The sequence below is a fragment of the Stylophora pistillata genome, chromosome 4 (genome assembly GCF_964205215.1).
Source record: "Stylophora pistillata chromosome 4, jaStyPist1.2, whole genome shotgun sequence".
Classification (NCBI taxonomy): domain Eukaryota; kingdom Metazoa; phylum Cnidaria; class Anthozoa; order Scleractinia; family Pocilloporidae; genus Stylophora; species Stylophora pistillata.
In genome coordinates, this window is record NC_142522.1 from 15580550 (window position 1) to 15593229 (window position 12680).

The 12680-nt window shown below is 40.6% G+C and overlaps 1 pseudogene; it reads left to right on the forward strand.

Annotated features, from left to right (window-relative positions):
- The first annotated feature begins 380 nt into the window (after window positions 1–380).
- Window positions 381–2729, forward strand: LOC111321111 (uncharacterized; annotated as a pseudogene).
- Window positions 2730–12680: the final 9951 nt, after the last annotated feature.

Sequence of the window (12680 nt, forward strand, 5' to 3'; positions counted from 1 at the left end):
ATCATCTCTTTACTTCTGCATTACGATAAAAGCCAAAAACAAAATCAACTTCTGTTTTATCGTTTTTCATTTTTTGTTCAAGTTTAAACAGAAAAGCGAAAATTGACTTGCGTTTCATCTTTTTCTGGCTTTTGCCAAAACTAAAACAAATAAACGAAAAACGACTTCCGTTTCATCGTTTTCTGTTTTTTACCTAAACTAAAACAAATAAACGAAAAACGAAAATCGACCTCCCTTTTATGGTTTTTTGTTTTTTGCCCAAACTAAAACAAATAAACGAGAAACAAAAAGTGACTTCTGTCGAATCGTTTTCTTTTTTTTGGTCCAAACCAAACCAAAGGAACAAAAAAAAATGATAGCGAAAATCAACTTCCGTTATGTCACGTTTCCTTTAGGGGCACGGGGTGAGTGGGTGAGGGATAGGGCAAGGCCTTCCCCAGACCCTTCCGTAGGAGGAGTCGGAGAAGTCGGAGGAAGTTTTCCCCCTACTGTTGTACCAAGTGACTGGTCAGCAGATTTAAACACTGAAATTTATGGTATGTTATCGTTTTGGCGGGAATTTTCGATCAAGAATGGCGATCAAAAGCCTCGGTATCCATAACTATCTTCATAAACTTGTGGAAAATGACAAGAAAAGCAACAAGGAAGTAAGCTTTCTACCGCGACAGGCTTACCCTGGAGTGAATGGATTATCGGAGAGAAGCGTGAGAAGATTTTGCGCGCAACAAAGCATTCGCAGTCGAAATAGAAGCTTACCGAAAGCAGACCTTGATGCTGTTGTTTTGTCAGCTGTTGCCGAGGTAATTATCTGCGGTATCTAGTCCATTATTGCGTAGAGTAAGAAACTCAGAAGCTATTTTCGACGCAGTTTAAATTTTGTCGGCCTAGTGCGTACGGGCCCTAAGTGATGATTTTGCTAGCAACTTTTTTCAGCGAGCTTAACCGCTCTATGTAGTAGTGTTAGTAAATGACCTCATGAGAGCATTACCATTCGACTATAAAATTGAATCTCTCTGCTTTTGTTTTTCAAGGTAATATTAAAAAAACATTCGCTTCCATCTCTAACGAAGAAATAGGAACGGATTTACGATGAACTGTTTAATTCACTGGCGCAGTTTCAGTGGACTCGTTTAATATAAGTGGCTTGCAATGTTTGTCTGGCTTTTATCTTGACACACTTTCTTCAAGTCTCGCACAAGGTTGGTTCTACGTATGGAAGAAAGATGATGACAGGTCATCTTAGACATTCAAGAGGTTTGCGGGTTGGAATAAACAGAGCGGGACAATTACTCAAAAGAGTCAACCCTCAGTATCATCGCGAGCGACAGACATCAACTACGCGGCATTTCAATCCAGTTCCGTATTACGCAGAATAGTTTGGTCATAAACTCCACCTTGATGAAAATGAGAAACTAATTCGCTACGGTGTAACAGAAGTTATAGCTGTTGATGGCTATAGCTCACTTATTACGGCTAAGTCTGTTAAGCCATTGAAGAACAACCTTGTTATTTACCTGGAGGTGTTTAGGTAAGTCCTTGATGTCGATGATGAATGAATCTAAGGCGGCTTGATGCCACCCAGCAATGTTGCTGAGCTAATTTGTTGTATAATAATAACTGTAATTGCAAAGATAACAATTATAATAGCAATAATGTAAGGAAAACATTTTCTAAGTGCTCTTTATCTTTGTTCTAGGGAAACATTACTACATTACGGTCTCTGGGATCAAGTTAGAGTAGATCATGGCAAGGAGTTTTATCTTGTATTGTTTGTACAAGAAATGCTAAAACTGTATCGAAACAACAATATAAGGCAGCCCTATGTGCAGACACAGTCAAAACAAGTAATGACCAAAGTAAGTGAAAGACTTTACGGTGTGGCAATTAGCATCAGCGCAAATTTTTCTTCTTATAGAACCGTGCGGTGGAACGACTGTGGGTGGAAATGAACTATCACACTAACTATCCTGTGAAGCGTGCACTTGTCCAGATGGAAAATGAAGGAGTCATCGATAGGGAGGACGAAGTTACCAAATACTGTCTCCTGGATAACGAGACAAGTTGTAGAAGTGGGAATGGAGTACGCTGTTAGCTCTTGGAACTCGCACCCAATTCCAGGTAACCGGCTCCCGCTACAAATCATCCTTTTCTGCTAATTGATTATAATAATTAGAAAGACAGACGGTGTTTTCCCCGCGATTTGATTAATTGATTTGCTTGTGAGTACTGGAGCAGCAGCTAGCAAAGAAAGATATTAGAAAAACAGCATTTAAGAACTATTTTCCATGTTTTGATGTAATTTTTCAGGCAATTGCGAATGGAAATGATGTATTCTTTAGAGATGCTATCTCATACTACATACAGCTAACAAGACACCTTTCTCGCCAATAATTTTTAGTTTTTCTCACAGGGGACTAAACATGTTCCTTTCGTAGTGCAATCCAAAAATATTAACAAGAACAGGAGAGTCTATTTGTTAAGTACTTTTGATAGAGATAATATGTTTGACAAACTTTGCTGTAAAATGTAAACGAAACCGTTCGATTTACTACAACTATAAAGCAACACAACCTTTTTTTTGACACAAACCGAATGTGTCAAATGTTGAACAAGATTTAGGAAATATTCTAGGATGGTTCAATAAGATTTAGAACCCCTTCAAATCCACGTGCCCGTTGCCTCTTGCTGCCTCCTTCCTCGCTTCTGCAGAGTGGGCAGGAATTGCTTCCTTGATACCATTCTTCGGCACATTCAACGCAAGCAACAAGACGCTGGCAGCAACCTGCAAATTTGACACCATCTGGTGGAAAAATATTCAGGCATATGGTGCATTTGAATGCGGTGGCCAGCGCTTTTTCTAAATCGTGTAGCCTCTTGCAGCAATTCGTGTGGCGCTGGATGTGATCTTCCATGTCATCTAATTTATCCAAGATGAGATTGATAGTTGAATACTCAGCGAGAGATGGCGCATTCGTAAACCTGCCTCTTTTCCCTCTCCGGACGTCATCTTGGCTCTTTTCTGTTTCATGCGCTCGTATTCTACCTCTCGGTAGGCATACATCTTCAATGTTCCTATTCCCCAGAATTCAGGTCCCGCATAAAAGCGATAATTTTTTATCAATATTTGTTTTTAACCTCATTCCTGACAGCCTGGGGATGGACCGGCAGAGATTTTTAAGAGCAGTCAAGCATAAATTATTTTTTAAATCTGTCCTCAAACTCTTTGATTGGTCCAATGTATGTTCATAAAACCTTTAATTGCCCCTACTTTTGGGCTTCTTTTTTTAGCAACACGATAGATAACTTTTTGCATCATAATTTCCTGATATAATAATCGCGTTCTTACCTTGAGTGCTTGGATTATCGAGGATCTCAAAGCCGTTTTTGTCCACAATTACCAAGTCATCCTCTTTGTTGAGGTATTCTTTGGAAAGTTGTGAAACGTCTACCACTGTGCATTTTTCTGGAGTTAGTTTAAAGTAGGCTGTTGCAGTGGGGATGGGATTTCCACTGTCAGGATCGAGTTCAGCCAGGAATACTTTTCTTCTTATTTCTCCCGACTGTTTGGTAGCTCTGTTTAGGGCAGTGGGAGTCCTGCTGGAACTAGGCATGTGTTGAGTAGGAACTTGGAATGATGCTGAAGTGGCTGCTGATGATGGTAAAGGCGACAATCCAAAATCATGGGGGGATGGAACTTGAAAGGTTGTGGGCGTGCCGGGTACTTCTGTATTTGATCTCTTTACTTCAAGGGATGACCTCACAGGCGGCCCAAGCTCTCTTTGAGAACCACACAAGGAACACAATTTATAAGGATTTGTATGGGATTTTCTACAAGATATTCACAGAGATAGTTAAAAGTAAAAATATTAAATAAAAATAGCTTACCTTGTTCCATACGTGTGTCGTTTGCTCCTGGTGTCGTTGTTTTACCGATTTCACTTGATTTAAGCGGTTTTTTTTAATCCTGGTTTTCTTCCACATAAAGAGGAGAAGACAAGGCCGAACACTTCTGTCCGGATAGCCTGTCGAACGAAGTAAAAAGTCCCGAGCTAAAATGTACCCACGGCCACAAATCCACCGCAGAATTCAAGGGCAAAGGTTGATCTTTCATTTCAATTCTCTAGCCACACAATCTCAGCCCGGTGATCGGCGCCAGGCGGCTCTTCGTGTCCTCAGTGAAACGCTAAAACGATGGTAGACGTCCGCGTACATTTGAACCACGACACAACGACCGTTGAAATCGGCTTGGTAACCTCGTCATGTTGGCAAACTAAGACTCGCCGGGGTACTGGACCTCAACTCGTCAACAACATCCTCTGGGATGACATACTGGCCTCGTCCCACACAATTATGTCGAGGCTCTTGACTCGGTCTCGAACTACCGAATTTTCAGCCGAGCGATCAATCAATTGTCGCCAAGGTAATTCTGCCGTGGATAAGCCATAAAACGACTGAACAGTTGACGCAACGCCGCTATCATACACTTGACAAGCAATGCCGCTCGAATATATCACACCGATCTTCTTTAATTCCCGCACGTTTCGCCTTTCCAATAAATACTTTTACGACCTCGCTTTTACCAACGCCAGCCTGACAAGTAATCAATAAATTGTGACCTTCAAACGCAAAGTCCACTATTTGACTCTGGTCCACATTCAACTTTACCCTGAAGTATTAAATCAAAATACAACATCACCTCGTGATCGCTTGTAAGAAACTACAACATGCGAATATATTGGAAAACTTGAAGTTTTCAAGAGCGGGAGACATCCATCCATCCATCCATCCATACATACATGAGAAAAAAAACCAACGTAAACCAATTCAAATACTTAGACGATTGAAAAGAAATAACAAGTCAACCGGCTACATTTCTTCCTGGGTTTCCTCCGAGTTTTGCAAAAATTTCGCACTTGTAAACAAGATGCTGCGTGGTTTTGATTGGGTGCTTGAGACAATGGTACATTTTAGGTTCGACCTGAGCGGACCTCGGGTTGTACAAGAAGTTTTGTTGAAAGGTTGAGGTCTAGTACCCCTGCGAGTCTTGGTTTGCCAACATGACGAGGTTACCAAGCCGATTTCAATGGTCCTTGTGCCGTGGTTGAAATGTACGCGGACGTCTACCATCGTTTTAGCGTTTCACTGAGGACACGAAGAGCCGCCTGGCGCCGAGCTGAGATTGTGTGGTTAGAGAATAGAAATGAAAGATCAACCTTTACCCTTGAATTCTGCGGTGGATTTGTGGCCGTGGGTACATTTTACCTTGGGATTTTTTACTTCGTTCGGCAGGCTGTCCGGGCAGAAGTGTTTGGCCTTGTCCTCTCTTTATTTGGTAGAAAACCAGGATTTAAAAAAATCGCTTAAATCAAGTGAAATCGTTAAAATAACAACACCAGTAGCAAACAACACACGTATTGAACAAGGTAAGCCATTTTTATTTCATATTTTCACTTTTAACTATCTCTGTGGATATCTTGTAGAAAATCCCATACAAATCCTTATAAATATGCAAATTATGTTCCTTGTGTGGTTATCAAAGAGAGCTTGGGCCGCCTGTGATGACCTCTCCCGCCACAAAGTTGTCTCAAAATTTCCCCCAGAGTTGGGAAACCGAGCTACCCGGCTAAAATCGTCTTGGAGATACAGACCATTTCTTTGTACCTAAAATGAATAGAGTTTTGCCTACAACATTTGCAAATAAAGTGTTTTAAAAGTCATATGAATGGGTATTGGTTATCATTCACTATGGTATTTTTAGTATAATCTGGGTTAATACTTCTTTACACATAGAGCAGCTGCGGGAATTCAGGCCCAGCATGTGCCTCCCTTAAAGTCACTGCATTTAAACAGAATCAGAGTTTTATCAGGCTTTGCCTCCCGATTGTTTTTCAGGAACTTGAATTTTGAAACAAAAATACGTACGGGTCGCTAAGAGTGACCTGCAAATACTTAGCGTGACAGATTATCAGATTTGCGCTTCTACTGAAAAATACTTTTCTGCATACCTTCAGATGGTCAATTTTCTTCAAAATTAGATTTTTGGTCAAGTTTTAATGGTCAAAGAGTAATGTCTCATTTCTGAAAAAAGTTTTTCAAAAAGGTGATGTTGGCGAAGAAATTGAGGTTTTACTCCAGAGAGGCAAAAAGGGTCCCTAAGAGTTTGGGAACTTGACAGCAGTAACACGGATATGTTTAAAGAGACCCGGAGAGGGGTGCACTCCCGTAGACTTCAGATAGGTGTGTGCCGCGAACGGTCTTAAACCCTGACCCTATCTAAGTATGAAGCAAACAAAAATTGATACCCTATTCAAGACCCAAACCCGGAGAATGACACTCTATTCAAGGGAAAAAAAACAAACGGCTAACCGCGCACGGCACAACGCACATTGTTATAACATCAGTTTGCAATTAAATACTTGTACTGGATATTTTGGTTTTCCCAGATCAGGTTTTTTTTCGTTTAGCTAGGCATTTTTGCACTGCAATTTTAGTTGATACAAATTAGGTAACCTATCCAAGGATAGCGCTGGGAACACATTGTTCACAGGGGCAAAATTGATACCTTATTTAAAGATCGAGTACCTCAAAACCCTTACCCTATCCCGCGGCACATACCTCTATAGCCCATATATGGAGGTGCCCCCCCCCCCCTGAAAGAGACTTTTCTCATGAGTCCGATACTGAGAAATTGTTGGAATATTATCCATGCATAATTGCTTTGCAAGGGTGTGTCTGCCGCGCTTTCGTTTGTTTGTTATGTTCGCTCAGCCACTGCAGTGTTAATGTATCATTTTTCATCCTTCCCATTTTGCCAGTCCAGCTTCAAGAAAAACCGAGCTACAGAAAAATTATTCCCCGCCTTCAGTGCATTGTGAAACACACGAGTTTTTCACTTTGCTCTAATTGGCTCAGTTATGTGAGAACCTAGTTGAAGGCATTGGTGGGCGGAGTTTGTTTGCGAAGCGTGAGTTTTTTTTTCACGCTTTTTTCTCAAATAATTTTTTTCGCTTGAAGCACACTTTAAAGAACAGCTATAATTCAAAGGGAATTTGTTCGATTGCCCTCAAATTTAAATAGTACCTTGTTTCCGAGATCATATTTTTTTTACAATCACTCCATATTTTTCTCACCTATTTCAAAAATGCCCTTCAACGTTTTAATGCAACGGATTATGGCAAACCGCAGACATGGTATTTTTAGCGCTTTGGGCCTGAAACCGAGGAAAAAATTAAATTGATCAAAAACACAATTGGCTTTCACTTGTAGCTTTCAAAAGGTGATTCGGGAGCTCGCATTTAGTGATCATGAAAAATTCGGCAACTCATTTTTCTTTTTTTACTATTCTTAGTATAGTTTGATAGCCACAGTTGTATAAGCTTTACTTTAATACAGGAGTTTAGGTATCTCCAATTTAAACGGGACGCGCTACATCGCTTGGGTGCGAGACACCTCTGAAGGTATACACAGTAAGAGTTTCTCCACTATAAAAAAAACCACGAATTCTTGTTTTTTTCTATGGCAACCTGTGCAAGTGTAGTCCCGGTTACCTAACACGAGATTACATCTCTCCCTGTACTATTTCGCAACTCGCAAGACAGACAGGAAACCATTGAATTGCCCGTTTCTCCTGCGTCGAGCTCGCCTGTTTGCGACTAAAATCGAAGGGCCTGAGGAGGAGCCAGATTGAACTGGGTTTTTGCGGTGGCTATCGGAGAACAGTGTTTTGTTATTACCGCAATTACATTCACTGCAGGGCCTCCACAGACTAGACATTCAATTGTCGACAATTGTCATCAACAACAAATGTTTAACAAATGTTCAAGCACTGCACACATTGGCTGCACACATTGGAGGATTAGTTGTCGATAACTAAGTCAGGCTAGCGAGAGCTTGAGAAATCCTCGACAACTATTACTTGACGACAACTAATGCAGTTTCCCCAGAGGGGAAACTGCGTAATTGCCGCCATCTAGTCTCACACATTACGTTTTTCAGTTGCCAATAACGAATAATTGTCGACAACTAAATGTCTAGTCTGTGGAGGGTGACTTTACCCTTAGCCGAGTTAGCGAAAGTCTCCTATCGAAGTGTTCCCTGTGAAAACAAACACATGCCTGCGACTAAAGCAGGTTCAAAATCAATCAATGAATCAATTAACTATTTCAGATTCCATTAGAGAAAAATTAGGTCCCTTCTTTATTTGTGATCAAAGTAATTGTTTTTTAAAATGTTTTGTATTTTTAGGGTGTATTTTTTTGGATTGTTATCTTTTTAACTTGATTCAGTGTGACGTGGTTTGATCTGTTCAACTGTGGACCTCCTCTCAATGTAAAAATATTTTGAAACAGGGAAGAGTCAGCGCTCAAAACATAAAAAACAAAACAAACGGAAAGAAATCTTTCTTAAAATAGAGATGTGCACTGCTACTTCATTATCGGGTGCTATTTATTGAGCTGCACAGGAAAACGAAACACTCAACCTTGGTATTTGAGAGGTTTTTAAAAAAAAAAAAAAAAAACCGAACGAAGAGCGATATATTCCTTCGCCCATACAAATAGTAGAAATTCTTGTCAATGTTATGGTGATAAATACTATTATATTATTGCCACTGAGATGCTGTATTACCCTTGGTCTTACCTTAAACACTGCCGAAATACGATCAGCTGTCAAGTAATCTTCAGTGAAGTTCACTCGCTGCTGTGCGCGCCAAAGGACGAATGTTCTGTCTTCCATTAATTACGCGATCAAAGCACCACCACCAAGATAACATACACAGCACACTACTCTGGTCTTCTCTACACGTCTATAGCCTGTACTTCTGTCTCGTTACTACGCTTTTGATATGAAAAAGCAACTTTGACGGCCGCGACTGACGGTTCGAAACGATTTTTCCTCACGAGGTCGACGTGTCGCGCTCAAAGCATAGTGTTGTACAAACGCACGGCTTTAGCCAATCAGCAACAGCGACTTAAGAGCTGAATATAAGAGAGCTTATCACTGGTCAAGAGTTCCCGCTAAAATTGCAAATGAACGTTAACCCCTCCCATATACAGGACTCCCCCTACCCTCCCCCTGCCATTTTGCATAAGGTTATGTACCCGCAAAGGCACTAAACTAAAACAGGAAACGACAAACCGAAACTCAAAATTTGTTTTTCGTTTATTTGTTTTAGTTTTGGCAAAAAACAGAAAACGATAAAACGGAAGTCAATTTTCGTTTTTCGTTGATTTGTTTTAGTTTAGGCAAAAAACAGAAAACGATAAAATGGAAGTAAATTTTCGTTTTTCTTTTTAAACTTGCACATAAAACGAAAAACGATAAACAGAAGTTGATTTTGTTTTTGGCTTTTTATCATAATGCAGAAGTAAAGAGATGATTACTTCTAACATTTTGGCAATTTTTGTAGATTTGACGTTTTTCTTCTTTACATTAATCAGGTAAAGTGGTTTTGATTTCAAATTTAGTAAAACGATATGTGTTTCAGGTAAAATCAGGTTCTGTATTGGTATAATGTGGAGTGAAAAAAAAAAAACAAGACTCTAAATTGGCTTTGACTGTTGTTCAACATATATTATAACATTAAAAATAATGAGTGGACGAACCGTGCACGGACAGTATATAACAAATAAGTTATTTCACGGTTAGTTCGCTTGTACGATTTTTATTCACTCGTTATGAATAAAAATCGTACGCGCTCACCAACCGTGAAATAACCTATAAATTCTTCTGTTGATCAGAAATTAAACTTATGACATTTTTTTATACAAGCTAATCAAGTGGCGACAAATAAAATAAGTAGTTTACTAGCCTCATTAGGCTGTTTCAAGCAACAGCTGTAAAAATATTGTTTCTTTATAAAACTCTTGAAGTTTTAGCATTTCGAACAATTCAATATTTCGTTTTTCTTTGTTCTGTCTTGGTTTGCTATTCACTTTGTTTTTCGTTTTCGTTTTCCCAATCTTTGTTTGCTTTCGATTTGTTTTGGTACGGGGGTGGTACAGCTTTATTGTGCCGTGACAGTGTTAGCGTGACGAACATCGCAGCTGACGAGAAAAAGTCATTCGAGTTCTCTGCGTGGATCATTCTTGGTCGGGGCTCTCGGAAAGTCCGCGTCATTGTTGTGTATCGCCTGCAGTATTCTTCTTCTCATCCTGTCACTGTTGATGTCTTCTTTGAGGAGTTCTCAGCCTATCTCGAGTCAATCATTCTTTCCTCAGAGCCGTTGCCTATAACGGGCGACTTTAATATTCATGTAGATGTTGTGGGGAATCCTGTTCGCAGGAAATTTCTTGATCTACTCGAAGCGATGGATCTGCTGCAGCATGTTACTACGCCAACTCACGAGTCAGGGCACACATTAGTTCTAATTATCACACGGCAATGCGACACCCTGGTCAAGGATCTACCTGTTAGTGATTATCATATATCTGATCACTGGTCTGTTACTTGTCTGCTCAATCTCGACAAGCCAATAATCACCAGGAAGACGAAAACGTTCAGAAAGATTAAGAATATCGACACTGCTGCACTGTCTAATGAGCTTGCTGCTTCAGAATAATTTGAATATATCAACAAAGCTGAAATGGTAAATTGGCCACCGTTACAGTTATAAAACCAGACGTTTCGAGCGTTAGCCCTTCGTCGGAACGCTGCTTCAGAGTTGTGTAGTTACACTCCAGACGATCTCAACGATCTGGTGCAGTGTTATAACACCACTCTTGCGTCTGCACTAGACCGTCATGCTCCACTTGTTACTAGATCTATTCCAGTGCGTCCTCTGGTTCCTTGGTTTAACAACGATATAAAGGAAGTAAGAAAGGAGAGGCGTAAGGCAGAGAGAAGATGGCGGCGCACTGGCCTCCTTTCTGATTTACGGAGGTATAAGGAGTTGAGAAATAAAACTAACAACCTTATGACAGAGGCGCGCAGGGTGTTTTACAGAGAACTCATTGATGAGATCTGTGGCGATCAGAAGATATTATTCTCGGTAACAAAGCGGTTGCTTGGTGGCGGTCGTGAAACTCAATTTCCACCTTTAAAGGATAAGGCTGCTCTTGCCAATAAGCTCGGTGAATTTTTCGCCCAGAAGATTGTCACTATTCAGGATAAGCTCGATGAAATGTCACTTGATGCGTCACCTCGTAACACTGACCCCCAGCCTGAAGTATCTTTGATTGAGCCAATGACCAGTTTCACTCTGCTCACTGAACATGAACTACGGAAACTGATTGAGGCCATGCCCAAGAAGTCATGTGCGCTTGATCCTATGCCAACTCCCTTTCTTGTTGCCTGTATTGACACTCTGCTCCCTTTTATAACCAAGATCATTAATCTTTCACTGCAGAATGGTCTATTTGCTGACCAGTGGAAATGTGCCTTGGTCTATCCCCTGTTGAAGAGGCTCGAACTGGAACCGATTTTTCAGAATTTCAGACCAGTCAGTAATCTACAATATATATTTCCAAACTTACAGAAAATGCTGTGTTCATAAAGACGCATGGTCAGATGGTCACCAATAACATCTATCCAGAGCTGCAATCGTCTTATCGTGTGCACCATAGCACAGAGACGGCCTTGCTCAAGGTTATGAACGATGTTTTCCTGAAAATGAACTCGCAACACGGGTCTCTATTGATCCTTTTGGATCTTAGTGCGGCGTTTGACACGGTTGATCATTTCATCTTGTTAGATCGGCTTACCAAGGTTGTTGGCTTGTAGGGTAAAGCGCATGCCTGGTTCCGCTCGTACCTGTCTGGTCGGAGTCAACGAGTTTCAATTGATGGATCGATGTCAAGGGAATTTTCTCTGGACTGCGGTGTTCCCCAGGGTTCCTGCCTGGGTCCACAATAGAAAGCACAAGAAATCGTTATTTCTACAGCAATTTTTCAGATTTCTGTAAAAAGATCCAAACACTTAAATGCCTCAGTGAATGGAGAGTCGAAGAGATGGCTGATAGAGTTGCATTACATAGAGAGGAAAGGAGCCATTTTGCTTAGCAGAATATGAACTTATTGTGGACGATAGCCTTGGTTTCACTGTTGTGTGCTATGGATGGTTAATAACTGATGATCATCAGTTATATAAAACCTATGTGAGATCAATGAGGAACATAACTTTGAGCAATCTGATTAAAGAAGTAGGAAGACTAATTCCTTGCCCTGGGATTGACTGTTATGAAATCAACTCTAGCCTGGTTCATCATGTTATTCCCAAGTCAGCTGATCCATTTGAGTGTGATGATGGTAGTGATATGTTTACAAGTAAAGAATACTGGCGCTCAAAGAACTGTAACGTTTTAGTTGAATCGAGTGAAAAGTGTTCTACCTGTACTGAGCAACTCTCTTCTAGTGACCGTAAAGCTCAAGCAAAGCAAAGAAGATCTTTGGAGCCAGCAAAGTTGAATGCCCCCATTTCTAAGACATCTACAGAAAGAGTGAAATATAGCCCTACAAGAACACAGGCTAAAATGTTCTCAGCTTGAGCAAGAGCTGTCTGAAATGAGGGCTGCCCTTGAAAAGGCAAGTGTGGAAATTGACAACAACTTGAGCAATGATCTGACGAAGATAATAAGCGATGCTGATGAAACCAAGATGACACCCTTTATGAATCTCTTCTGGCAACAGCAAAAGAAACTGTTTCATAGTAGTGCCAGCGATATTCAATACCACCCCATGATAGTT